At 34.6% G+C, this 11,936-nt stretch overlaps 1 protein-coding gene and 1 long non-coding RNA gene across 16 annotated transcripts in view; one reads left to right on the plus strand and one right to left on the minus strand.

The window, feature by feature from the left end:
- LOC115989671 (receptor-like protein EIX2) overlaps positions 1–11,936 on the plus strand; it is a 94,571-nt gene that overhangs the window by 75,508 nt on the left and 7,127 nt on the right. For 7 of the 15 annotated variants that reach the window (XR_004092048.1, XR_004092046.1, XR_004092049.1 and 4 more), the window contains exon 1: positions 9,530–9,616. The exons of 6 other annotated variants lie outside the window; for them this stretch is intronic. The gene's annotated coding sequence lies outside the window, so the exon portion shown is untranslated. Of the gene's footprint in view, positions 1–9,529; positions 9,617–10,364; positions 11,636–11,936 lie in introns of those variants that run through there. 2 more of the 15 variants (XR_004092043.1, XR_004092045.1) reach the window with 1 other exon arrangement.
- Positions 4,021–6,340, minus strand: LOC115989673. The gene is made up of 5 exons (XR_004092051.1): positions 6,100–6,340; positions 5,901–5,992; positions 5,560–5,675; positions 4,640–4,774; positions 4,021–4,158 (listed from the first exon to the last, which is right to left on the minus strand). It is a non-coding gene; the product is annotated as an uncharacterized LOC115989673 (long non-coding RNA).

An 11,936-nucleotide genomic window follows, 5' to 3' on the forward strand; every position in this document is an offset into this window, starting at 1 on the left:
CAACCAATCCATCCCAAAGATTATGTCAAAATCCCGCATCTCCAACAATGTTAGATCTGCTAGTAATTCTCTATCTGCTATTTTGACAACACAAGACTTGCGAACACTATCAATAACTACTACACCCCCAATTGGGGTATCCACACATAATTCAGACTCCAAAGGCTCAAATTTAAAATTATGTTTCTTTGCAAAATTAGAAGATATGAAGGAGTGGGCAAAAATGGCCCATTAGCATTAATTTTTGAAATATTTAGTAACAGAGCACTGTTTCGGAAATAATTAGGGAAATACCACTTTTTCCGAAAACGGCGCTATAGGGCCCGAAAACGTCACTATAGGGCTTAAAAAACGCCACTATAGGGCCCTTGAACCTGTTATGGGGACTTATAAAAAAAATTTTGCAGGAAAACGCCGCTATAGGGCCCAAAAACGTCACTATAGGGCTTAAAAACGCCACTATAGGGCCCCTTGAAACTGTTATGGGACTTACAAAAAAATTTTGCAGGAAAACGCCGCTATAGGGCCCAAAAATGTCACTATAGGGCTTAAAAACGCCACTATAGAGCCCCTTGAACCTGTTATGGGACTTATAAAATTTTTTTTTCAGGAAAACGCCGCTATAGGCCCGAAAAAGTGGTAGATTGCTATATAGTTCGGAAACAGTGTTTCTGAGCAAATTATTTCCAAAATTGATGGTAATGGGCCATTTTTGCCTGAAGGAGTGAGTGGCACCAGGATCAAACAATGCATAAGCATTAGTTGTGGAAACTGGGATAATACTTGTTACCACAGCATTAGAAGTATTAGCATCCTGTTGAGTGAGTGCATAGACCCTTCCTTGGATCTTGGGCCTTTGGCTTGCTCCCTGATTCTGTCCTGTTGTTGGTCTTGGGGTGGTCTGAACCTCCTTTCGTTGGGGACACTCAGCAATCCTATGACCCCTTTGTCCATATGAGAAACATGCTCCAGTATTCCAACGACAATCCTTATCTGCATGAGGCCTGCCACATCGAGAGCACTTTGGCAATGCCTTGGTATCAGCATGTTGTGTTCCTTGTTTCTTGGCTTGAAAGCTAGAGCTTTGCTCTCCTTGCCTAGGCCTCTTCTTCTGGTTATTATCTCTATCTGCTTGAGCCTCATTAAGCCCCATCTCCACTAGTAAAGCCTTACTCACCACCGCCCTAAAGGTAGTTAACTCAAAGGGCATAACTCCTTGCTTAATTCGGAACCTTAATCCATCTTCAAACCTTCGAGCCTTAGTTTCTTCATCCCCCACCATTGTCGGAGAAAATTTAGCTAACCTAGAAAATTCTGCTTCATACTGAGCAACTGTCATGTTACCTTGTGTCAACTTGATAAACTCTTTTTCCTTCTGAAAACGGATGCTCTTAGGAAAATATTTCTCATAGAATACAGACTTAAATAGCTCCCAAGTCCAAGGCTCAGTTTCTTGGCCATGTTTTTCTTCTTCTAGCCGCCACCAGTCATAAGCATCTCCACGCAACATATAAACTGCATAAGCCACTTTCTCACTCTCAAAGCATTCAAGAACTCTGAATACTTTCTCCATCTCAATGATCCATTTTTCTGCTTCCATAGGCTCAGTAGTCCCCTCAAAAATTGAAGGAGACAACCTCTTAAATTCAATCATCCTAGCCAAGTTATCTCCAGTAGTGACCTATTGTTGGACCACTCCAACCAAGGTTTGCATCATCTGGATCATCTTTGGTGGTTGGCCTTGGTCGTGCCTAATTTCTCGGTTCCCATCTTGCTGATTCCTACCATTGCCAGAGTTTTTGGGAATGGTCCCAGTGTTTTTATTGCGAGGTGGCATCCTAACCTCTGTTCATTAAGCACATAACAAACTAACATGTTATCAAACTTCTAATTTAATTTAAAAAAAAAAGATCAAAAACTCATCTAGTATATATATATATATATATATATATCATACAACGTATCCCCAAATATCTAATTTCTACCCTTCTCACCATTTAGTTTCATAAATCAATGCCTAAGGATCCAACCTAGAGCTTTGATACCATAAATAACGACCCAAGGAAAAGCGTTAGCCACATCTGCGCTATACCTCAAAAGGACTAGTCACAATTGAGGCTCCTTGCAGTTGTTAATAAAGTCCAGTTCAACCCAGTAAATACCCAATGTGGGACTCATCACACACCCACACACATCACACAATCAATCAAATTGGGGCATCACAGATGTCTTGGCTTGGGTTGCTTTTGTTTAGGGAAGAGTTTGGCATGCATTTAACATGATTTGGGAAATAAAGGGGGTTTGCTCTAATTGGCTGCCTTTTGTCAGCCATTTCAGATTATTGGAATACTCACCTAAGTGAGGGCTAGCAGCTGGATTTGGCCAATAAGAGTCAACTATATTTTAAAGAAAAAATGGTTTAGGGCAGAAACTTTGGGTTACAAATATCTAGAGCATAAAAACTCTTTTGGGGTGGAAATTTCGAGTACAAAACCTTCACGCTAAAGGTGTGTGGTGGTGACTATCTTTTAAAATGGTTCCCATTTAATTATTATTCCGTTTGCCAGTTTGTGTGGAGTCATCATTCCTTCGTTGCAATGATATCACCATTAGAAAAATTATCATTATATAACAATAATAATTTTTCTTTAAATCTTCCTCCACTTCCTTTAGTTCAAATTAGTGTAAAAATATATAAAAGTTCAAGGCAAAAGAAGGTGAAAAAAAGAATCAACTATTAGGCAGACAAAGTTTTCAATATTACTATTGGGATTCAACTTTATTTGGCTCATCAATGATTGTTTTTGAAAAAATATAATAAAAAGAACACAGCATCTAGAAGTTGGACATTTGACATATGGTTTTACATGGAAATTATGCCACATGGTAGAAAATGTGTAGTGGTTAACAACTCACCTCCCACCCCAGGATTGGAGTGGGGGTTAAGGCAAAAGAAGTCAATTTTTTTTTTTTTTTTGTTGAAACAAGTCAAAAAGTTGATAACATTGATACTGATGAAGAAAATTTGTGGTTTATATGAAAATTGATAGTCCTTTGTTCCACTATGAATATTCAATTTTATGTTCCACTAATTGTAATAGTATGGATCTTATTTCTTTCCACTTTGTTTAATTTATTAGGAAAAGTGGCATGTGGCAAATTGCAATAAGAGTATAACAATAATAAATGTCATGTTTTAACTTAAGATATATAAATATAGATTTGAGAGGATATTATTGCATTGTATTAATTTAATGTGTTTTATATATTACTAGTCGCTAACCCACGCTATGCGCGGAAAGTTTTTACATAAATATGAAACATATATAACATATGCAAAATCATCTTGATTTATTTTTCTTCTTCTATTGAATGCATTTTTCATTTGTAGATTAAGATGTTACTTTAAGTCTAAATATATTCCAATCAAATAATGGTGTCTTGTGCTAATCCAAAATAAAATTAATTTTGCCAAATTCAACATAAGCTTCTATTTGGCAAATCCCAATAGCTGAGCAAAAGAAAATTGGCAAGATCTCATTTCTTAATTCCTTAACCTTCTTGAACTTCCACACTAACCAAGCAAAGAGGAAAAAAAAGAATTGACTTCAACTTTGGTGCAGTTTTAAAAAATAATTGACTTCAATTTTGAATAACATCCCATCAACCAAACAAAGAAAAAAGAGTAGAGTAATAATATTATTATCTAAAAGAGTTGAAAGAAAGGCATGTGAAATTTGAGATCTCACTTTTTTTTTTTTGATAAAAAAAAATGGAATGCATGAGACTCCAATCTACCAAATTACCAATCAGCAACACAAAAATACACTCACACTGCTAATTCAAAAACTTTCATCCCACCAAATCAAGACATCTATTCCTCAACTTTCATACATTGCCAAGTCTACCTTAGGCTTGAACTCAAAATGATTTAATTTGATAGAGTGTTGCATATAATTAAATTTGTTTGTCTCAATATGCAGTAGCACTTAATTGATACAACCTTAATGTAGCAGTAGCTCTTGAACAATGCAGTCTAGTATGACATACTTGTTACCAAGTAATATTCCCTCTTGGCCTCCCCTACTTGACGTTTTGTTTAGCCTCTTCTGCAAGCTTCTCCCTAATGAGCTTTTTGTGTGCCAACAACACCAAACCCTACAGAGATGGAAATTTTTTTTATATAAATCCAAGATATCAAAACCTTAAAAAAAGAAACATATGGAGACCTTTTTTGGATCTTAAATAACAAAATTTTAAAATACAACCCTAGGTCCATGCATTTACAACAAAAGTAGCAAAAGTTACAATGAACAATATGTCAAGCACAAATTATTCTCATATAGACACAAATCTTACTCTAACACATCACTCTGCACATCCCCATCATTTCTTTTGCAAGCCCATACACAGCCTCCTTCACTCTTCAGAGTATGAAGAGTATAAGTAACCATGTCATCAAATTACATAAACTAATAAGGATGGTACTTCTTAAAATGAAGTTGTTTAATGAAATCTATTTTGAATTAAATAATTAAAATAATAATTTTTTTTTTTTGAGAAAGTAAAATAATAACAAATGATTGAAAAAGATAACAACTTTGTAAAAACAAATTCAAACTCAAACTTTTGCACTCACCAATGGCCATCAAATCATTACGTTTTGGCTCAGCATGTAACACCTTTACCGAGCACTATCTTTGTGAAAAACTCAAACCATGAGTTTGAGGTTGAGGCCAATCTAATAATAGTCTAAATAAACCGCTTTGGGAATCTGAGAACACCAAACAAATAAACAAAATCAATCATTATTAGAACAATTAAACAACCAAAAAGAGGTATCAATTTCATTTAAATGAATAAACAACCTTTGAAATTACAGTAGATGAAGAAGAATAAGTCTAAATCAAAACCTTAATTAAAACAAAATCTAACTCAATCACCTAATTCAAAACCAACTGATCAGAATACCAAAAAAACTAAATCCTATTAAACCTCCAAATTTAAAATGAAATTTTACTTTTTAAGCCTCTGTATATTTGGATAAAGATTTAGTTTTTCAAACATGGAAAACCCATAGCTTGTCTAAAATTGTCTTATGGGTAACATCTAATATAACAAAATAGTAACTAACTAACATTGACACCCAAAAATTTACAATACATTTAAAACCTTATTCAAAAGTTTTGAATTAAAATAACACAATTTGAAGAGATTAGTAAACCAAAGTGCTCCACGGTTTCACTTCCACTAACAAATAAAGATAACAACACACATAAATACGCTCAACTATTTTCTTATTTCAATTGACAACCCGTGTACATAGTTACTCGTAGGCCTTTTGTTGAACACCTAACAGATATGGCCAAGAAATAGAACTTAGTTGATGTATAGGTGCTGAAACAGAGGAATTTAAAAAAAAAAAAAAATTAGAATAATGTAATCTAGAAATTAAAAACTTATTGACAGAAAATTGATATACCACCAATTTCAGGCTTCAACCAGAAAATCCAATTTATATTTAATATATACAACAAAAGAATTGGGCATGAGGATAACCTTATTGCAACCCATGAACACCATTGTTAGTCTGTTACCCTGCCCAGCAAATCCGTCCTCCTTGACGGTCATCACAATCTTCTTCAACACAAATTTCCACCTTAAATCGCCAAAACCTAAAGCCAAAAAAAAAACCCAATTTTGCTTCAAAACCGAGATGGAAAAATAAATAACACAAATTTCCACCTTAAATCTCTAGAACCTAAAGCACAAAAAAAAAAAAAAAACCCCTTTTTTAATGCTAGCAAACCAAAGGCCAACCATTCAGCCAAAGAACAGTATATTGGAAGTAATAACTGGGCGGGTAGGTTTTCAATTGAAGAGCAAATCAGAATTCTTACTTTGGGTTTGGACTTCCTCTACAGAGGAGGCTAGCTTCAGTTGCAATTGACGGCCAAAACCCAGCACACCTGAGGGTTAGGAAGTGAAATCCCTAAAATGATAGAAAAACCTAATTAAAGACAAAATCCCTAAATTGACAGAAAAATCTAATTAAAGACAATAGGAAAAGATATTATTCATAGATTAATTGAGAAATACCGAGAGAGAATGGTTTGATACGAAGAAGGTGTTTGGCCGACCTGTATCTGCGATTGGAGTGAATCACTTTAGAGGCGTTTTGGACGACAGTGAAGGGGAGCGGGATCAGGTTTTGTTGGAGCTAATATGGGTCTGGGTTTTGGATGATGGAGAAGTGGTTTGGCCATGGGGGGTATTTTGCACGAAGGAGAAGGTTTGACCATGGTGTGTGTTTTGGACGATAGAGAAGTGGAACGGGAAGGATTAGGGGAACGGGAGAAATAGAAAATCAGAGTATAGTTTTTTGTATTATTGGGTTTTAGAAGAAAAAAAAATCAGAATTTTTTTTTTTAAGTAATGCTGACGTGGAAAATTGTGGGAGTTTCAAAAGTTTTGGTTATATATATATATATATATATATATAAATTACATTTATAAAGTGTAGATTCCATTAAATAGTAAGTCTTTGTATACGTCTTACACGTCATAAAAAGTTATATAGAAAAAAAGCCACCTACAATAGATCGTTTGAAACCATTTGTTCTTTGGGTGACTTGGTTATGCTCAACCCATCACCACTTACCAAATAGGTGGCGTTTCATTTGCGTAAAATGCTAGATTCCTGGAATGTTATGGTTGGTTATTGAACATATGGGGTTCTGCTCTATCTACCCTGAAATGGTAATTATATTGCAATTGTGTTTTTTTTTTTTTTTGAAGGGTGCAATCATTTTAGTAAGGGGTTTTTTTAAAAATAACTTTAAAACCCAAACTATATTATTAGTTAGGTAACGTTTAAAACTAATTTGGTTTCTAACAATTCGAGTCTAGAGGACTCGATTTTGGGAGTTGAGATGTCCACGTAGGCTTGGAAATCGAGTTCATTGGACTTGGTTTTCTGTACATGGAAATCGAGTCTAATGGACTCGGTTTTTGTTCATGGAAATCGAGCCCAAAGTACTAGTAGTGTTCATAAAAGAAGAATTGAACAGCACATACATGAAATTTTAATCAACCTTGGGCATTACTTTTTTGCTAAACGTGCGGAAGGTTAGAACAAAGCCATATACACTATGCTCATGGAAAAAAGCCTTTCTTCAAACAAAAAGTGTTGAACTGTGAGATGTACATTGACAAATAATCATTACAGGCTTAATCATTATTGGAGTATTTTTTTTATTTAAAAAAACACCTTACAGGCAAACTGTGAGATGTCCATTGGCAAATAAGTCACTGAACAAACAAAAGAAAAAAAAAAAGTCATTCCTACGTAGTTTCATGAAACACGAGTATTGGTCTTGGGCATTTGGTTTAAGTCATCCAGTCAAAAGTCTTCATTAAAATTAATCCATTGGCAAATGAGTCACTGAACAAATAAAAAAAAACAAAAAGTAGTCAACAAATCAAAGTCTTGAACTGCAATACCTACGCGGTGTCACGTGAAACACAAGTATTGGTCATTGGCATTTGGTTTAAGTCATCCAGTCAAAAGTCTTCATTAAAATTAAAAGGGTAACTGCACATTAGAGAGAAATAACACTCCACTTTAAATTTGAAGGAAAAATATATTTTTCTTTATTGATAATCAATTGACTGAATTTTATTAAATTAATATTAAAAATATTGTGTACTACCATGCTATTTAATTTAGGAGAGGTTTTTAAGATTATCTTATTTTCAAAATTTTGAATATGCATTTTTGATATACTCTCATTTTCTAACATTCTGACAAGGTTCATTGTTTGTTAGAATTGAGTTGTTAAATAATTAAAATTTTCATATTTCAATAAATTAAATTTTTAGGACAATTAATAATTTAACATTGTTTAATTATTATATCAACTACACTGTAATGGAAAATTCTTCACCAAATACCAACCTTTAGCGTAAAATTTTTGAATCAAATGTTAATTCCACCATCATATCATTGGCCACTAAATAGTAATTCACAGGCACATCAGAAGAATTTTAAAGCACAAGTCAAGGTCTTCATTAAAAAAAAAAAAAAAAAAAGTCAAGGTCTTGATTAAAATAATATAATAATAAGGAAAAGGTTAAAGGGTTTGAAGAGTCAATATATATATATATATATATAAAAATATATATTACGATGAGCTGATAACTATATACTCACACCTGAGCTTTTCTTCCTTCAAACTTCTCTTCCTTCGTTACTATGGCCACCTCTTTGGCAACTCTTCCACTGTGTTTGGTTGGATGGAATTTAGGAGGGATGGAAAATATAGGAGAGAAAATGTGGATTTTTTGCTGTTTGGGAAGGGAGGAAAATGAGAGGGAGTGGAAAACCAGGAGAAAACTTTCTCTCCGGGCCCACAAATTTGTGTCTCCCCAATTCGGGAGGAAAAGTTGGGAGAGAAAAGTTCTCTCCCAAAATTTTTACCATATTAGCCTCCCTACCTACCCTCATTACATTCGCACCTACCCACCTGATTTTCATTCTCTATTTTGTTTTCATTTTTGGATTTTGTATTGACTTTATTAAAGTTTGCTAGCCTTCATCTTTGCTGACCATGTTTTTGTGGGTTGAATGTAGTGTAAATTTGCTAACCATCTTTTTGCTGGTTACAAAATTTTTTACCCAAATTAAATTTATATGTACACTATTGTAATTTTTACATTATAACAATAAAAATAATAATATAAATTTATATATATGATGTGATAAATTTTATATTATTTAATAAGTATAAATAAATCTATTTCTTATATATTATGTAACAAGGGCATAATAGTCAATTTATATAAATTATATTTTCCATCCTCCTCTTTTTCTCTCCAACCAAACAAAAAAGTTTTTCATCCTCTCAATTTCCACTCCTCCAACCAAACACACAAGAGGGAAAACTAAATATTTTCCATCCTCCCACTTTTCCATCCTCCCACAATTTTCCATCTTCCCATTTTTCCACTCCTCCAACCAAACAAAGCCTTCATGTGCTTTTCTTAGTATGGTTCCTTCCCGCTACCTTCAGTTTAAGCTTCTTCTTCTTCTTCAAAGCAGAGTCAATCTCTAATGTCTCTTGCAATGAAAAAGACAAGCAAGCCCTTCTAACCCTCAAACGTGGTCTCACTGATCATGGACACGTCCTCTCATCCTGGTCTGACCATAAAGATTGCTGTATTTGGGACAGAGTTTTCTGCGATAAGAAAATTGTCCGAGTCTCTGAGCTCAACCTCAGTTATTCGAGGTTAGGCGGTGAGATTAGTGGTTCGTTGCTCCAATTAGAACATTTGAATTACTTGGATTTGAGTAACAATGACTTTAATTGTACTCCCATCCCAACTTTCCTGGGTTCAATGTTCAGTCTCACACATCTTAACCTCTCAGGCGCTAACTTCAGTGGACTCATTCCTCATCAGCTTGGGAACCTTTCAAGCCTTCGCTATCTGTCTCTTGGATCTAATTCTGACCTCTATGTAGATAACCTTCGTTGGATGTCTGGTCTCTCTGCCATTCAATACCTTGACCTGAGCTCAGCTGACCTTCGCAGAGAAGTTGATTGGCTTCAAATAATGAGTAAGTTCCTATCTCTTTCGGAGCTATACTTGCACAATTGTCATCTTGATAGCCTGAATCCATCTCTTGGATTGGTCAATTTCACGTCTCTTCGAGTCCTTTTTCTTTCTGATAATCATTTCAATCATGAGATACCTAATTGGTTCTCTAATCTCAGTACAAGCCTCTTACGGCTTTGCCTGTACAACAGTTCTTTGAAAGGCAATATACCGCCTAGCATTTTCAATTTAGAGAAATTAGAATTTCTTGATCTCGCACTTAATTATTTAAATGGTCCTATACCTTTGTCCATTGGGAACTTATCTCGTATGAGATCATTATACCTTAACCAAAATCAGTTGAATGGCACCATTCCAAAGGGTCTTTGGCTTCTCTCTAAGTTAGAGACGTTGTATGTCGGAAAAAATTCTTTAACGGGTACCGTAGATGAAAGACATTTCAAAAAACTCTCAAAATTAAAGAATCTCTTTATGTCTGAAGCGGGTTTGCTCTTTAATGTCAATTCCAATTGGGTTCCCCCCTTCCAACTTGACTATGCCTCCATGAGCTCAATCAAGATAGGTCCTAATTTTCCTTTATGGCTACAATCACAAAAATCCCTCAGTTTTTTAGATATGTCCATGTCAGGAATTTCAGGCAAAGCTCCGGGTTGGTTCTGGAATTGGACTTCAAACATGACATTTATCCATCTCTCTAACAACCGCATAGAATGTGATGTATCAGACATTTTTTTGAGTTCTCCTGTCAAATTGCTCAATATAGCTAACAACTCATTTTATGGACCCATTTCTACTTTCTTATGCCAAAAGAAAATTAGAAAGAATAAATTAGAGGTTTTAGATGCATCAAACAATATCTTATCAGGAGAACTTTCTCACTGCTGGAAGTATTGGCAGTCTTTGATCCATTTAAACTTAGGGAGCAACAATCTAGTAGGTAGAATTCCCTACTCCATGGGGGCTTTAGTTAACCTCCAATCATTGCGTTTACAAAACAATAGCATCTATGGAGATATTCCTTCATCGTTGAAAATGTGTTCAAATTTGAGGCTTATTGATATGGGTGATAATCATTTGTCCATCGTACCACAATGGATTGGAGAAATGACAAATCTTTTAGTTCTCCGTCTAAGATCAAGTGAATTCAAGGGTTATATACCTCAACAAATATGCAAACTTTCTTCTCTTAGAGTAGTGGATCTTGCCAATAATAGCCTATCAGGATCCATACCAAACTGCTTGAAAAATATTAGCGCCATGGCATTACCAAATTCCTATGATATTTCATTTTTTTCTATGTCTTTTCTGTATTCGAACATATATGAATACTATGTTGAGAATGTTCAACTGGTTCCCAAAGGGAAAGAAATGGAATACAAAGAGAACCTTAAATTAGTTAGGCTCATAGACCTTTCAAGTAACAACTTGTCCGGATCAATCCCTATTGAAATTTCAGATCTTTCCGAATTGTGTTTTTTGAATTTGTCTTGAAATCATTTGATGGGAAAGATACCAGAAAAAATTGGGAGTATGAAAGAGTTAGAGTCAGTTGATCTCTCACGAAACCATTTATCGGGTGAAATTCCTCCAAGCATGTCTAATTTGACATTTCTTAGTCTCTTGGACTTGTCATACAACAACCTCTCAGGTAGAATTCCTTCAAGCACCCAGCTTCAATCATTTGATGCCCTTAGGTACATTGGAAATCCTCAGTTATGTGGTGATCCTCTTCCAAAAAGCTGCACAATTGAGGAACAATCTTTGAATAGATCACCAATTGGTAATGTTGAAGATGATTCTAAAAACACTAGCTTCTACATTGGTATGGGAGTTGGATTCACAATTGGCTTTTGGGCAATTTGTGGAGCTCTCTTCTTTAATAGGACTTGGAGGAACGCTTATTTTAGATTTGCTGATGAAATAAAAGATTGGATTTATGTGACTACAATGATAAAGATGAATTTACTGGAAAAGCTAAAAGTCTGCCTTAATAAGTGAGGCATCGTTATCTAGACAAAAGGTATTGTTTCATGTTATATGTCCTTAATATTGTTTCTTTCATGTTACTGTTGTACTCAATTATGATAGAAGAAATTGTTTCTCATATACGTAATACATCAAAGTTGTAATGTAGAATTTTAATTATATATTTATAATGATTACTATAAATAAGATGCATAGCATGATTTATCACCTCATATGCTGTAAACTTCAATTCCATTGGAGGATTTACAAGTAGAATATCAAAGAGGGCTTACCATGAATTCTTAGAATTTCAACATGGTGTATTTTGAATTGAGGTTAAGCTTGATGCCTAGGTA

This window comes from Quercus lobata, chromosome 5 (genome assembly GCF_001633185.2).
Source record: "Quercus lobata isolate SW786 chromosome 5, ValleyOak3.0 Primary Assembly, whole genome shotgun sequence".
NCBI classification, from domain to species: Eukaryota; Viridiplantae; Streptophyta; class Magnoliopsida; order Fagales; family Fagaceae; genus Quercus; species Quercus lobata.